This window comes from Eumetopias jubatus, unplaced genomic scaffold, assembly GCF_037043125.1.
Source record: "Eumetopias jubatus isolate StellerSeaLion01/CBP00866 unplaced genomic scaffold, mEumJub1_p1.0 scaffold_36, whole genome shotgun sequence".
Lineage (NCBI taxonomy): Eukaryota > Metazoa > Chordata > Mammalia > Carnivora > Otariidae > Eumetopias > Eumetopias jubatus.
The window spans coordinates 1,855,518-1,873,038 of record NW_028274842.1 but is presented as its reverse complement, the minus strand read 5'-3'; positions in this window follow the sequence as shown (position 1 = coordinate 1,873,038).

Here is a 17,521-nt window from a genome sequence, read left to right as displayed (position 1 = left end):
TGAGCCAACAGCAGATGCTTAACCAACTGAGCCACCCAGGCATCCCTAAGGTAGGTGTTATAATTCCTATTTTCACAGACAAGAAAAGAAACATTAAGGTTCCAAGAGATTAAGGAACTCACCCAGTAGCACACAGCTAGTAAATAGCAAATATATGACTGGAACCTACACTGCCCCAATCCAAACCCAACAAATCTACCTCCTTGTTCAGCTTTCAGCACTGTTGTGCAATAAAGAGAAGCTCAGGCTCTCAATAAAATAGTTAAAATTTGGAGTTTTGAAAGAAAGTATTACACTATGAATAACAACGGTATAGGCCTCAATAATACATCTGATATTCAAATATACAACATCAATAAACTCATCCATGAATCCCATAGAATCACTATAGAATCATGAATTAGCATGCTAGTGAAACAATCCTGCTTGCAGTCCTGGATGGCCAGCTTTTTGTCAAATTCCATATTTAGTTATGGTGCTCTTTGAAAAATACACAGATTTGAGAAAAATTAAAATACTGTTAGATGAATGACTTCTAAAGGCCAAAAACTGTACTTTAAAGACTATGTGGGGCAGGTGGCACCTAGGTGGCTCAATCGGTTAAGCATCTGACTCTTGGTTTCGGGTAAGGTCATGATATCAGGGTCATGAGATCAAGCCCTGTATCAGGCTCTGTGCTGGGAGCCTGCTTAAGATTCTTTCCCTCTGCCTCTGCCCCTCCCCCCCCACTCTCTCCTTCTCTCTCTAAAAAAAATTAATTTATTAAAGGATATGTGGAATGTTCCTGAAGCCTAAGCCCCGAAGACATGTGAAAAACTGATATTAAGTATCAGAATACTTTAACAATTCTATCTAGAGAATCTATGGCCTACGCAACTGAAACACAAGTTTTATTATGAGTACTGCCACAAAAAGACCCACAAAGAAAAGAAAATGATATTTTATTCCCTCTCCAACTTCAAGTTCCCCTCACACAATTTGAAGTCCATGCAAATTTAATTATACAAAGCTTTTTTTAAAAAAAAAAAAATTTCTGGCACCACCAAATTTCAAGTCACTCCTGGTGGCGATGGGTCAGCAAGGGAAAGACAAGTAAAGTGGGATGACAGAGAAGTAGTTTTTACAATGTCACCTCGGGAAGGCAAATCCGAGCTGCAGAAGGGACCCCACTACCATCTGTGGGGGCAGGAGAAAAACAGGAACATAAAAGATAACAAGTGCTCTGACACAGAGCTAGGGTTCTCCACGCAGCAATCGGGAAAAGTCACCCAAAGCATCCCCCACCTCCAGCACACAAATTCTTCTGTGCCAGTGGAATGATAGTGAGGAGTTGGGTCCCAGGAGTCAACAACTCTGAGCCAAAAATCAGAAAGACATCTGGATGAAAGAACAGACATAAGGAAATACTTCTTATAATGCATATTATTCAAAACAATCCAAAATGCATCACAAGGATCCCACTGAAATTCTAGGGAAGGGGATTCTGAAAATTCTAACATACAACAGATAACAGATATTAACTGTAAAATTAGAATTTATTGTCTTTATTGTGTACCCTTTTTGAACTGTTTCATCTTAAGTGTTAAAACATTTACAAGGCCTTTCAAAGATAAATTCTGAACTTTATCACCTCATGTGTGTTTTTTCTTATGATGTCTTAAGTTCTTTGAATTATCTTACCACCAAGGTTTTCAGAAAATTAACCTATATTACTATATTTGTATATAATCTTCAAAACCATATCATGAGTAAATATCTACAATTACCTTCTACAAATACAGTGCAGAATAAAACAAAAGCATACAGCTCTCAGAGTATATTCTATCCTACTGTATAAAATTAGCTTGGAAACAAAAGGAAAACTAACACTAGAAATCGTCCTGAAATGATACGGCATTCTTTGGATGCCTATACCTCTCAGGAAATGTACTTCCAACTATCACTTAAGATGGAAAGAATAAAAAGAAAAAAAAAAATCTTACACGCAATCAGAAATGCCTCAGTCTCCTTCAACCCCAAGTAAAAAACTAGAGAGAAGTGAAGTATACTCACAAGGAGAGCGGTGAAGGTCAAAGCCTCCTGATAAAGGATTCTGAGTGGCTGCTGTAACCAACTACCGCAACTGAGCACCTAACATAAATTTATTACCTCATAGTTCTAAAGGTCACAAATCCAACATGGGTATCACTGGCTAAAATCAAGATGTCAGCAAGGCTAGTTCCTTCCGTGATGTGGACTCTAGGGAGAATCCATTTTCTTGACTTTTCCAGCTGCTAGAGGCTATTCAATTTCCTTACCTTCAGAGTGCTTCACTCCACCCTCCGCTTGTTGTCACATCTCCTTCTCTGACTCTGACTCTCCCACCTCCCTCTTAAAGGACTCTTGTGATTACACTGCATTCACCCAGATAACCTAGGACCATCTGTCCCTTAACACAATCACAGCTGCAAAGCCCTTCTGCCATTTATGGTAACATACAGGTTCCAGAGATTCCCACACGAACATCTTCATGGGCTACTGTGCCACCTCCCGGAAGTTCATTTAAGCCAGTTTAGCAAAATCAAATACGAAGAATCCTCTATACCTCTATCCTATTCGTTTTTGCTCACCTATGCTATAAAATCAATATATGTCAGCTATTGGATTTGTATCTACTATGCCGCTCAACTGTAAGACTTTATGGAACACACTGAGAAAGAGAAAAGCAGCCCCTGACATCTGGAAGCCCTGCTACTATTAGCTAGGCCTTGTTGCTGCTACAAACTGGCTAGCAGCTCAGAGTGAGGCACTCACAGCTAGGTCTTGATGATTCTCCTCTTGAAAATAAACAACTTCAGAGAACATCAACATCAGAGAAGGGCACTCGGTGACCATAATGGACAAAGAATAAACATCACTCTGTAATCATGCCTGAACAAAGCAAAAAACATGAATACCATCCAAATCATAAAGATGACTAAATATCTCCCCACCATGGCTTACATGAATGACGTGCTTCTTATTAACAATAAGTTTTAAGTTCAACCCACCCAGTCTTCTTTCCTTCTATATAAGATTAAGATACTCAATCATAGAATTATCTCTGCTTCCTAACAGCATCCAATACAAATCAAAGCCCCATTTCTTTAAACTCTTTCCAAATCACCCCACACAAGCCCAAATCCTATTTTTAAAAGTTCCTTTCAAATGCTCTCTTATTGAAACACCCCACAATTCCCAATGGTGTGCATTTTCCCTTACTGCAACATGCAATCAACCCAACTTGTCCAACTACCGGTATATTCCTGGTGGTCTTTGGCTGGAGAGCAGTGACAAAGCTCAGAAAAAACTTACAGACCTCCAGACACCTGCATTTCAAATTTAGATACAAGACTGATGATTGGCTCCCATCTTCTGCCCAACCTCTATTCTCAAGAGGGAAGGGCTAAAGTTTTTATCTGCAGTACATGGAGTGAGCCATGGAGATGAAGGCAAGACCCTGGTAGAAAAAGGCAGGTAAACTGACCTAGGGAAGCAGTAGAGAGAGCATGATTCCTGGCATCTCCATTATATCTCCACTCTATGTGGCCAAAAGGAAGCCAAGAAAATTAGAGGGTCCTAAAATCTCCCCTGTTGTAAAAGTCCTAGTGAACCCCAGAACTGCACCAAAAATACTACAGCCAAGTTAGGGAGCTTAAACCATAGCCAGAATAAGGAAGAATTTAAATTGTGCAGCTAGACCCCAAAATTCCCTGCCAGCTAGTTTCACCAGTTCTCCTTGGTCCTTTCATTAGCCTTACAACAAGCATTTTATGTAACCAATCTAGCTGGATCCGACATAACCCTGTTATGGGGGAGGTTTAAACTTTATAAGACTGTAAATATAGTACAGGCTATGAAATCAGCCTGCCTGGATTCAAACTCTCGTTCCATCACACGCTGACTATGCCACCTTGGCTACATGCTGCGAAATACCTACTTCATATGCTTGTTGTGAAACTCAAATGAGATACCTAGTAAGCACTCAATAAATGTTATTTATTATTAATTTAATGAAGGGATTATGAGGCTATTTTGGTACTGTTATGTATTAATCTGTGACCATTTTAAAGTAACAGCTATATCAGTGAAAGTGGCAACATAAGAAAACCAATATGGAACGTACCATCTAAGTAAATGCACTTGAAGAATAGAGTACTGGGGTGCCTGGGAGGCTCAGTCAGTTAAGCGACCAGCTCTTGATCTCAGCTCAGGTTTTGATCGCAGGGTTGTGAGTTCAAGCCCCCTGCTGGGCTCCGTGCTAGGTGTGGAGCCTACTTAAAGAAGAGATGGACCAAAAGACAAGTGATGCTGTGCAACTATGGCAGGTATAAAGAACAGGAACATATAAATTACTGTCCATATTTCAGTTCTCCTGCTGGATCCTTAACAAGCTCGAGTCAGTGGTTTAGTATCCTGGGTAACAGTTCATGTGTGCATACTATTTAAAAATAGGTTAATCAAAAGCAGGTCACACATGAACCAATGAAAAATTTGTGTATGAACCAAGGATTATAATTAATCCAATTCTGTGCACCTGAAGTTCAAAATAAAAAGGAAAAAAAAAAGCCAGCAACAGGAAGAAAGAAAATAGATCATTGCCACCTGGTTAATAGGTTTTAGCTACGTAATCATTGAAGTAATTGACAAGAGAACTCAGATATTCATAATACTAAAGACAAAAAAGGATTATTACATGAGTATTTATAAGTTAAACACTACACAATATACAAAAATTAACTCAAAATGGATCAAAGACCCCAAATGTAAGAGTTAAAACTCTTAAGAAGAAAACATAGATAGAAATCTTCATGACATTAGATTTGGTGATGATTTCTTTAATATAACACCAAAAACACAGGCAAAAAAAGAAAAAAAGATGTATAAAATGAACTTCATCAAAATTAACAACTGCGGTGCATCAAAGAACATCATCAATAGAGTAAAAAGGCAACCCACAGAATGGGAGAAAATATTTGCAAATTTGATATTTAATAAGGGATTAATATCCAGAATATATAAAGAACTCCTGAAAGTCAACAACAAAACAACCCAATTCAAAACGGGCAAAGGATTCAAATAGATATTTCTCCAAAGAAGATATACAAATGGCCAGGAAGAACATAAAACAGTGCTCAACATCACTAACCATCAGGGAAATGCAAATAAAAGCCACAATGAGATACCACTGCACACCCGTTAGGATAACAATTATATTTTAAAACAACACGTGTTAGTGGAGAAACTGGAATCCTGGAGCGCTGCTGGTGGGACTGTGAAATGGTACAGCCACTGCAGCAATTTTTCACAAAAAAATTAAACATAGAATTTTTTTATATGATGCCACAATTCCACTTCTCGGTATATACATACCTAAAAGAACTGAAAGCAAGATTTCCAAGAGGTATTTGTATTTGTACACCTGTGTTCATAGCAGCACTATTTACAAAGGCCAGGAAACAACCCAAATGTCCAGTGATGAATGAATGGGTAAACAAAATAGGGTTATGTCCATACAAGTGAATATCATCCAATGTCAAAAAGGAAAAAAATTCGGACACATGCTACGAGATGCATGAAACCTGAAAACCTTATGCTGATTGAAATAAGCCAGACATGAGAGGACAAATACTGTACGAGTCCACTTATATGATAACTGGAACAGTCAGATTCATAGAGACATAAGTAGAATGGTGGTTACCAAAAGCCGGAAGAAGAAAGGAATGGTAAGTTAATGACTCATGGGGACAGTTTCAGCTTGGAATAACAGCAAAGTTCTAGAGATGTGCAGTGGTGCCGGTTGCACAAGATGTGACTGTACTTAATGCCACTGAATTGTACACTTAAAAATGTTAACCACATGCGATGTATACTGTATCAGAAAGGTAAAACTTACAGCATTACACGGCAAAACCAAAAAAGAGTTAACTAAGAATTGGCAGCATGTCCTAGAAAAAACTCAAGTATCTATGTTCACTCTAAATATGAATAATTTGAGAAAAGAATGCCAAAGACGGGAAACCCAGTGAACGTGCTCACTTCTGCACAGCTTCTGTAGAGGGTGGAGTACGTTCACCACCCAGAGGTGCTGGCTCAGAGGAAGCTGGGGTGACAAGGGGCAGAACTAAGGAACTTTAAACTCAGTGCCAAAACTAAGTCGTTTTCAGAGTGGCAAAGGTAATAAAGCTCCTGGCTACTATAACATGAGTCTTTTTCTCAATCCAAATGACAGAATATCTAATTAATTAAAAAGTAAAGCCAAAAACAAACAGCTCAATGGAACAGCATGGATTACAAAATTAAACCCCACGATTATAGTTACCTAAGTCATGACAAAGGTCGTAAATGGTGCTAAAGCGACTGGACACCCAGGTGGGGGGAAAAAAAAAAGACTCCTACCTCAAAACATACACAAAAAATAAATTCCAGATGAACTGCAGATCTCAATGGGTGGAGAGGATCAATAAAGCATTTAAAGAAAACACAGAGAATACCTTCATAATTTTGGAATAGGCAAAGATTTCTTAAACAAGACAGAGAAAGAACTGACCATAAAACAATTTCTGTTAAAGTGAACTATATGAAAATTAAGAATTTCTCCTCAGAAGATATAGCACTGAGTGTTAAAGCATCCACAAAATGGAAAAAAAATTGCAATACCTATATTCGACCAAACTATCCTATTCGGAAAACATAAAAGTTGCAAATCAATATTTAAGAGATTAAAGGACTAATTTAAAAATGGGGACAAGACTTGAAGATGCTTCTTCACAAGAGTGGCAAATGACCGTAAGTATATGAAAAGGTACTCAAATCCATTAATCGTCAGGGAAGTGCGAACACAGTTTTTGTGCAATAAATATGAGACGCTTACTGCAATGGCTTACATTAGAACGTGCTGAGCGTCGGTAAAGAGCAGCCAGCGGGCCCGGCGCGGAGCTGCGGGAGGGCACCGCGGCCGCGCACCCGGGAACCGGCAGGCAGGGGTCCCTCTCCGAGGCACAGCCCCGACCAGAGGCGCACACGGCCGGGCACCAGAAAACACGACGCGCTGCAGCCCAGGCCGGGGACTGCCGGAGCGCCCGTCGCGAGGGCGGAGAGCGGCTACAGCCACACGGCCACTCGCTCAGAGCGCTCTCTACCGCAAGCTACGACTGCGGCGGTCCCCCGGCTGCAGGGTCCAGAAGGGCCCGAAGGAGGCAACGCCACGGCAGACCTTTCCCAGCCGCGGCGAGGGCCGCGGCCGAGCGCGGGGCTGACGGGCGGGCCGGCCGCTGGGCGAGGGGACGCGAACACGTACAACGGGCCCCGGGCCGGTACGAGACACAGAGCCGAGCACACTCCGCGCCGCGCGGCGGAAGGCAACCACAGCGGACGTCCCGGCGGAGCCGCAGCGACGGAACAGGGAGCCCCCGCGCCGCCGCCCGCGCCGCCGGGCTCCCCACGCAAACCCGCAGGGCTGAGCCAACGGCGCTCGGCCGTCCGCACAGCCCGCGCCGCGGCCGGGCCGGGCCCGCCCCCGGGTCCCGACGCGCGCTCCGAGAAGGGCGCCGAGGGGACCACGCAGGTGCTCCCCGCCGGGAGGTCCGCCCGCCCGACGGCACGGCGCTGCGCCCCCCGGAGCTCCGGCGCGGGGGGCCCGTGGAGGAGGCGGGGGGCGCGGGGGCTCAGGGGCAGGAGGCACCCCGCACCGAGGGCGGGGGGCGCCGGGCGCGGCGGGGGGAGGGGCGGGAGGGGGCGGGGGGCCCGGGCCGACTCACCGTGGTCTCCCGCACTTGGCTCTGGAAGTGCTGTTCCCGCGCCGACACCTCGTCCTGCCCCTCCATCCTCCCTCATGCCTGCCGCCGCGCCGCCCGCATCCGCGCGCTCCGCCGCACCATCGCCCGCCGGTCCGGGACGGGAGCGGACTGACAGCGGGCCGCCGTCCGCAGGGTCGGCTACCGCGACCCCCGCCGCCGCCGCCTCGGCCCCCTCGACCGCCTCAGCCGCCTCAGCCGCCTCAGCTGGCGCCCCAGCCGCCGCCTCAGGCGAAGCAGCTCTAGCTGCGGAGGGCGGGCGCGGGGCGGAGCTGGAGCGGGACCTGACGTCAGAGGAAGGCGCTTTTGCGTCAGAGAAGCCCGCCGTGACGTTTGCGAACGGGAGCCGCCGAGGGGCGTGGCCTACTGGGGAGAGGAGGCGGGGCCACGCCCCCAGGAAGTGGAGGCCGGAGCCAGGCTGTCAGGACCAGTACCCGGCCCGGTGGGGACGGGGCGCGGGTCGGTTTGCTGGAACGGGTTCTTCCCTCTGTCGCAGTGGCAGGTGGGCGGCCGGCCACAGTCTCGGTGCAGTTGTTCCCGGCAGAAGGGAATCATCGTGGCCCGGCGCCCGGCCCCGCCGGCAGAGCACTGCGCAGGGTCAAGCCGGTCTCCCACGAAAACTTGGGCTCGGCCAAAGCAGGTCAAAGGCCAGGAAGGACTGGCTTCGGACACGTTTTGGGCGGACCCCTGGAACCCTGGCTTCTGTGGCTCTGCTAACGGGTTTGCCCGCTCGGAAAGCGTACATAGCCCTGAATGTGAGGCCCTTGCCAACTCGGTAGAGTCGCCTCCCTGCCCCCGGGGTGTTTTACGACCCCCCGGAGACCCTCAGCAGACGTTTATATTAGGGACCTCCAGACCTACCGAACACAGTCATTCATCCCCATGGTACGTTCAGTATCTTTTTTGGATTTTTTGGATTCTTGCCATGAAAAAAGTTTGAAGGAATATTTATCATTTTACTTTTGGATTTATTTGACTATAAAGAAGTCATTTAAATTGCTATTGGCTGTGTGATGTTGGGGGCCATCTCTAATCGAAAATTCTAAGGAAGTAAAAATACCTAGAAATTGCCTTCAAATTATTTTAATGATATATGTGCATTTAGATTTTTCAGTATCTTTTGCAATTTTGAATTAAAAATGTTTTCATGACTCAAAAAAAAATGTTTTTAAGGTCTCCAAAAATCGTGTCAACCCCATATACTGTGCTTATGATGCAGTAGGCTGTAAACTGTTGGTAGTGGGAGGACTCAGAACATGAGGTTTGTTCTGAGGGAGTGCCCCTGCAGCCATAGGCTGATTAGAAACCAGGAATGCTTCCAACTGCTTAAATGCAGTGTTCACTTTTATTTTTAAAATGTCTCAGAATCCAAAAGAACCAGGGAAAGACAAAGTATCTGAGTCTGTTTTTCGAGACACCCGGATTCTGAGAGCTGGGTTAAATACTTGTCCAAAATGCTCTGCATAACTTCTGGGTTAATCTCTCCAGATCAGAGGGTAAGCAGATCAGATTTTAAGATGTAAGGTATTTAGGCGCATTCCACAAAGTGGGTGCATGTATTTCTGCTCTTTCTAACCCAACCTCCAAGCATGTAGAACTTTGTTTTCTTCATCCCTTAGCCCAGGGTAGGAGGCCTCAAAAATGGCCAGAACCTCACCCCTGCCTATACGCCTCCTGTTTGCCTTGCCGTGTTGCCCCTCCTTCCATCAAGAAGTGGTGTTGGGGCGCCTGGGTGGCTCAGTCATTGAGCATCTGCGTTCGGCTCAGGTCATGATCCCAGGGTCCTGAGATAGAGCCCTACATCAGCAGAAAGCCTGCTTCTCCCTCTTCCATTCCCCCCGCTTGTGTTCCCTCTCTAGCTGTCTCTCTCTGCCCAATAAATAAAATCTTTTTAAAAGGAAGGGAGGGAGGGAGGGAGGAAGGAAGGAAGGAAAGAAAGAAAGAAAAAAGAAAGAAAGAAAGGGAAGGAAATGGAAGGGAAGAAGGGAAGGGAGAGGAGAAATGGTGTTTATTTTCCACCCCCTTGAATCTGGGCCTGAACAGGTGACTTGCTTTGGCCAGAAGGACAGCAGAAGCTATGAAGCTACTTTGAAAAGTGCTTGTGCATCAGGGCTGGTCCCTTCTTACCACCCCTGGGCATCCTCCAACCGCTACTGTGCAAGTAAGCCCCAACCAAGCTAGAGATAGGGATCCCAGTTTTCTCTGGCACCTATCTAACACACTCTTTTTTGCATCCCTCTAAAACATAAATCTTCCCAAAACAGTTTTTCTCCCCTGCTAAATGTACTGCAATGCAGTTATTCTCACTAACTGTAGAATTAAATTAAACTCCTTAACTTGGCATTCAGGAGCTTGACTTTGGGGCCCCACCCTTCCAGACATCCCCCCACTTCCCTGAAGAGCTCTTGGCTACAGCCTGGCTTCCTTCGCTCTCCAATCCCCAATTCCAAGGGCCAGCCCCTTTACTTACTCCATATCCTCTTTCCTACTATTCAGAGTCAGTGCTACCCTTCAGCGTTCCCACCAAGACCTTCCTTCTCCAAAAAGGGAACCCTCTTACACTGCTGGTGGGAATGCAAGCTGGTATAGCCACTCTGGAAAACAGTATGGAGTTTCCTCAAAAACTGAAAATAGATCTACCCTACGACCCAGCAATTGCACTACTAGGTATTTACCCAAAGGATACAAACGTAGTGATCCAAAGGGGCACCTGCACCCCAATGTCTATAGCAGCAATGTCCACAATAGCCAAACTATGGAAAGAGCCCAGATGTCCATCAACAGATGAATGGATAAGGAAGATGTGGTTCATATATACAATGGAATATCACTCAGCATCAAAAAGAATGAAATCTTACCATTTGCAACAACATGGATGGAACTAGAGGGTATTATGCTGAGCGAAATAAGTCAATCAGAGAAAGACAACTATCATATGATTTCACTCATGTGGAATTTAAGAAGGAAAAAAAGATGATCATAGGAGAAGGCAGGGGAAAAATAAAATAAGATGAAATCAGAGAAGAGACAAACCATCAGACTCTTAACTCTAGGGAACAAACTGAGAGTTGCTGGAGGAGCAGTGGCTGGGGGATGGGGTAACCGGGTGATAGGCATTAAGGAGGACATGTGATGAAATGAGCACTGGGTGTTATATCCAAATGATGAATCAATGACCTCTACCCCAGAAACTAATAATACATTATGTGTTAATTGATTTAATTTAAATTAAATAAATAAATTAAAAAGACCTGTCTTCTCCACAAAGTCTTTCCTGATGATTCCAGACACTTCATTCACACATTCATCCCAAACTGTGGGGACACGATGGAAAGACTGCTGGGGTTCCTGGGTGGCTCAGTTGGTTAAGCATCTGACTTCAGCTCAGGCCATGATCCCAGAGTCCTGGGATCGAGTCCCGCATCAGGCTCCCCTGTCAATGGGGAGTCTGCTTCTCCCTTTCCCTCCGTCCCTCTCCCCTGCTTGTGCTCCCTCTCTCTCTCTCTCTTTCCAAGTAAATAAAGTCTTAAAAAAAGAGAGAGAGAGAAAGGGAGAAAGAAAGGAAAGAAGGAAGAAAAGAAAAGAAAACTGCTTCAGTCCCTGCTCTCACAGAGGTCACAATCCAAGGGTAAAGCAGAAAGCTTACAGAGGTTATGTTCCTAGCCATTCATTTGGCCCTTAGCACACATGCCCTTGTATCTGTGTCTAGTGACAGTCAACATATAAGCTCTTTAAGGTCTAGAATATCTTTTCTTGCATCTTGTAAACATCTGTGTACTTCCTGCAATACCTGATAGAATGCCTTGCACAAAGTAGACACCTAACAAATATTTCTTGGTCAGTAGGCTGGTTGCCCTGAGAAATTTCCCAGACTTCTTCACATTTCAGTATGTCTTCAAATTTCTATATGGATGTAAATAATTGCCTGGGCCTTGCTGGTGCTTCCAACCTTACCGTTCACGGACATCCGTGATGAAAGGCCATGCTTGTCACTGTGTCCTCTGGCTTCACTGCCATGTCATGTCTTTGAAACTGCTACAATTCCAGGTAATTCCCCTCGCTTCACTAGGCCTTGCTTTGATTTTCTTGGTCATGATGAAATCAAAGTTTTGAGATATAAGGTGACAGAGACCATTTTTTTTAACCTCTTTATGCCCTATACAAAACCAAGCCAAGCAGTACTGAGATGTACCCTGTATTCCTTCCAGGCTCTGTCAGAGAGGAACTCTGTCTTTTTCCCTTAGCCAAATACAGCAAGAGAGATGAACAAGAAAAAGTCGAGAAACAGCCCAGCTATCCCTCTGCAATGGAATGGGGAAATAAACTGTGATGTGTTCATGCAATGGAATAATCCCCTGGGGTAAAAAAATCAATGAGCTACAGCTGCCGGTGTTGCTTCGGTTCTCCCTGGGCTGCGCAGGAAAGGCTTGCCGTAGACAACGACTCGGAGGTCACAGACCATCACAGACGCCTCGAAATGCCTTGCTTGCTCACCTCATCAAGAAATCTTCAACTGAGGCAAAATGCCCTCCGAGCTGGACACTTAGAAATTCAACACAAGAACCACACACACACAAGCCCTGGTTCGGAAGATGCTGCCGGTAGAGAGGCATAGCTTGCCGTTTGTGTGATGGGGGTGCTGCACGCCTGGGCTTGCGGTGTTGGAAACATTAACGGGAGGTTGGGATCCATCCCCGACAAAGGCTGGTACCTGGGCTGCAGCCTCGGCTCCCCCACCTCCCCCTGGCTCCACCAGCCGGGTCCCACCAGCCTGCACCCCGTCCTCTTGGCAGAGGGGCCCTGGAGGAGGCCGTCGGCGTCCCTGGGAGCCCTGGCGGAGCTAGGGGGCAGTCGTGCTACGTGAGCCGCTCAGGCGGCTGGGGACTTGTGGCCTCCAGAGCCGGCTCTCGGTCCCCTGTCCCCAGGGCTCCCAGGCTTTGAGCTCAGGAGCCCATCACAAGTCAGAGTACTGACATCTTTTGGACCAAAGATGACACTATTTATCCTGCTTATCTTTACACTTCATTTTTCCTTCCTCGTGGACTTAGCCCAGATCTTAGGGCGACGTCTTATAACGGAACCGAGAGACGATGTTACACAGAAGGAAGCTGAGGCTGGGAGGGGTCCGTGCTCAGCATATGGTCCTCTGCGTGGTCTTGTCCCAGCACAGGCCGGGCGGCCCCCTCCTCCGTCCTCCTTGCTGCCCGCAGGCTCTCCCCCTGGGAGCCCAGCCGAACCAACTGCACGCTTCCCTGGGGAATAGGCCTTGAAGTGGGATGGCCTCCCCAGCGGGGCCTGAACAGCCCATCACTAAGAACATTCTGCTGGTATGTGGTACTTTACTCATTATTTAAATTCACAGTAACCCGCCAAGATAAACTAGGTTATCACCCCTTTTCAACAGATGAGGAGTCTGAAATATATGGTGATTAGCGCACCCAGGCTGGCACAGAGAATGAGCAGCAGAGGCAGCTCTGAATTCCTGACCTCTGTCCCAAGCCCAGAGCCCTCTGTGAAGTGCCCCACGGCCAGTCCAGGAGAAAGGGAGTGAACGGGGGATGGGACAGGGGAGCATAGACCTGTGGATATAGAAGCGGCTGCAGCAGAGACAGATGTAGCTATGGATCTAGAGACCATAAACATAGTTACCGTCATTGATACACTGTGACTGTCGATCCGATGGTTATGGATGCAGAGGTAAATATATGGTCATAGATAGACATTGACAAAGATAGAGACAGATACAGAGTGCTCCTTTGAGCTGGCCAAATTAAAATTCTTTTTTTTTTTTTAATTTTTTTTATTTGACAGAGAAAGCTAGAGAGAGAGAGCACAAGCAGGGGGAGAGGCAGAGGGAGAGGGAGAAGCAAGCTCCCCGCTGAGCAGGGAGCCCGATGCAGGACTCGATCCCGGGACCCTGGGATCATGACCTGAGCCAAAAGCAGACGCTTAACTGACTGAGCCACCCAGGTGCCCCCCAAATTAAAATTCTGAGATGCAACTAGAAAGCCTGGGTCTAGAGACTGTAGCTCCTGGCTTCCTTCAGTCCACAGAACTCCTTGCTGAAGGGACGCCATGCCAGGGAGTGCAGGACGCTGGTTCCATAGACTCAAAGGCATGATAAAATTTCCCTCTCTCTTGTTCATCAAAATCAACATTCTATGTAGTTGGAAAATTTTGGAGCTTCCTGGGACAGCGTGGGAGAGTAGTTTATAAATAATTCTACTTTGTCTTTATATATGCAAGGATAGAAGGGAAACTCAAAAAAAAACTGTAAAAATATTTGTTTTATGTTTTACTATTATAAAATTAAACTATAATTTAAGAGCTTCAATATATTTCTAACCATGGTAGATTTTAAGGTAATTATGTGTCTCTTCAGTAATATATTTGCTATCAACTTATTGCATAAAAGGATTGCTTGTGAATTCAAAATTATTTTTAGATTTATAGCCCTTTCAAGTGAAAAAGGGGTTTTTCAGAAATACTTCCGATTTCCAATGTCTGGTGAATCTTCCATTTGCCATCAATAATGCCTCCAAGAGAAATCCTCCTTCATATAAATCCAACCTGACATTCCTATAATGCACAGTGCAAGAGAGTGCTCTTAGGGCAAGAAATAATATCTCTGTGAATTATATTAGGCCAGCCTGTTGAAAACATTCATCCCACAATTTATGAATTCAGATGCTCCCGGAATGTGCTTTGGTATTCTAAGGAGATGTAGGTGTTTCATTTTCATTGGCTGTCTTGATAAATGTTTATTGTGAGCACTGAAAACTGCTGATCTGGAAAAACATTTTTGTACTCATTTGTTTGCCTGCCTCTAATGTTTATTACTCACATTATCAAAATTGTACATCTCTATTATGCAGCCTAAGGTTGTTTCGTTATTGTGATTTTTCCAACATAAAGCAGCATCGGTGGAAGCCTCGATGTGCAATGTCCGGCTGTACCCGCGCCTGGGCTGTCTGTCCGGGGGGAGCTTGGGGAGCACAGAAGCAGAGGTCTGGCTGGAGATACTGTCCTGTTTAGCGTCGTGTGACTTCATGTTGCTTCATGTGCTGTGCAGTGTTGTGTTGCATTACGCTGCCCATGGTATATTGTCTTACATCATCCAGAGACCATAGAGGCACGGTTGCAATGCAAAAAATAACAATTTCGTGTGGACTGAGGACAGAGTAAGTGTTTGGGCTAAATGATACATACCGTCCACACTGTCTACATTCACAGGGCAGTTGGTACTCTCTTCACTTTCTGTCCTGTCACTGTATCGTTACAATATGGGGTTTGATGGGGCACCTGGGTGGCTCAGTCGGTTAAGCGTCTGACTCCTCCTGATTTTGGCTCAGGTCATGATCTCAGGGTGGTGGGATGGAGCCCCATGTCGGGCTCCATGCTCAGTGGGGAGTCTGCTTGAGGTTCTCCCTCTCTCTCTCTCCCTCTGCCCCTCCCCCTACTCGCTCTCTCAAATAAATAAATCAATCTTTAAAAAGAATATGAGGATTGATTTGTTCATTTGGTTGTTTTAAAAGTTAAAGTCTGGCAGAGAATCATAGGGGAAGGGAGGGAAAAATGAAACAAGACGAAACCAGAGAGGGAGACAAACCGTAAGAGACTCTTAACGTCAGGAAACAAACGGAGCGTTGCTGGAGTGGTGGGGGGTGGGAGGGATGGGGTGGCTGGGTGATGGACATTGGGGAGGGAGGTATGTGCTATGGTGAGCGCTGTGAATTGTGCAAGACTGTTGAATCACAGACCTATACCTCTGAAACAAATAATACATTATATGTTAATTAAAAAAAAGAAAGAAAGAAAGGAAAGTTATACTGATCACATTGAAAAAAAAAAGTTAAAGTCTGGGATCTCAAAACTTACCCAGCCTGCTGCCTCTGGATGTCTGTGTGTGTGTGTGTGTGTGTGTGTGCGCGCGTGTGTGTTTTGAAGATCCCAGGGAACTGGGATGCTACAATTTATCTTCATAACCAGTTCTAATGCCCAAGCTCCCGAGTCAGCAGCCTTTATCAATACAAGTGAGGAGGCTCAGTTCCTCTCAGGCTGCACACTCAGTTCTTCTTACAGTGATGTCTGTCTTGCTTAGCTCCTGGCCTACTCCTGGGAGTGGGATTTAACCTGTTAGTTGAATAATATTTATAAGAAAAAGCATGCAAATAAACATGTAGCATTAAATGAAGAATTATTTGTGAAAGCCACTCAATCATTTCCTGTAGTTAGGTCACTGAAAAGGAACCATACACTATTCATTTTCTGAAAGATTTGTTTCAGAAGCATTAGAAATCCACGTGGGAATAAATCAGATTAATTTTCAAAATTAGCAGGGATAAGCTTTATTCTGAAATCATGAATGTTCTCTTTTAATTAAATTCAAATCCATTCATTTGATTAATCTGTTAATAGTCTTGTTTGAATCTTCTGTATTCATATTCGAAGTTTACTTATCAGTTACTGAGAAACTTGTGTGAGTCTCAACATCTTTGAGGATGTGTCTACTGCTTTAAATTATGTCAGTTTTGCTTTATATATTTTAGAGTATGTTATTAGATGATGCGAGTGTAGGGTTACTAACTCACTGTTGGATTGATCTTTATCTGATAATATTTCTTCTATGTGGGCTCATAATGTCTATCTTCAATGAAATGATACCAGCTTTCTTTATTTTTATTTCTTTATTTTAATTCCAGTTAGTTGACATGCGGCGTTATATCAGCTTCAGGTTTCCATACGTCACCCTGTGCTTAACACAAGTGCCCTCCTTCATCCCCTTCACCTGTGTCCCTCCCCCACCCACCTCCCTCTGGTGAGCGTCAGTCTGTCCTCTGTTATTAAGACTTGTTTCTTGGTTTGTCTCTCTCTTTTGCTCTCTCTCTCTCTCCCAGCTTTCTTTGATTAGTATTTGCATGGTATACAATTTTCATCCTTTTACTTTGTTTTATTTAAAAAAAAAAACTTTTCTGGGGGCGCCTGGGTGGCTCGGTTGGTTAAGCATCTGCTTTCAGCTCATGTCATGATCCCAGGGTTCTGGGATCCAGTCCCACATCAGGAGCCTGCTTCTCTCTCTACCCGTGCCCCTCTCCCCTGCTCATGCTCTCTCACTCCCCCTTCTCTCTCAGTAAATAAAATCTTAAAAAAAAAAACCTTGTCTTTTGAAATAATTATAGCTTTACAGGAAATTGCAAACTTAGTATAGAGGGGTCCTGCTTATCCTTCACCCAGTTCCCCCCAGTGGTTGCATCTTTCTTTTTTTTTTTTTTTTTTAAAGATTTTATCCATTTATTTGAGAGCGAAAGAGTGAGCCTGAGGTGGGGAGGGGCAGAGGGAGAGGGAGAAGCAGTGCTGAGAGGGAATTTCATAGCAGTCAGTGCCGACTCAAGATCTCAAATTAATAATCCAAGTTCCTCGCTCAGGAAACTAGAAGAAGAAGAGCAGAATTAAACCAATGCATGCAGAAGAAAGGAAATAAATATCAGAGCAGATCAGTGAAACAGAGAATAGGAAGACAAGATAGTAAATCAGTGAAAGCAAAAGTATTCACCAATCTCAGGGATGACAGAGGGGACATTACCGCTGGTCCCAAGCCATTGAAAGGGTCATTGCGGAATACGCCACCGACAGCTGTACCCCAGCTTAGATGAGATGGACCGATTCTTCCCAAACCACAGACTATCCGAACTCGGTCAGAATTAAAC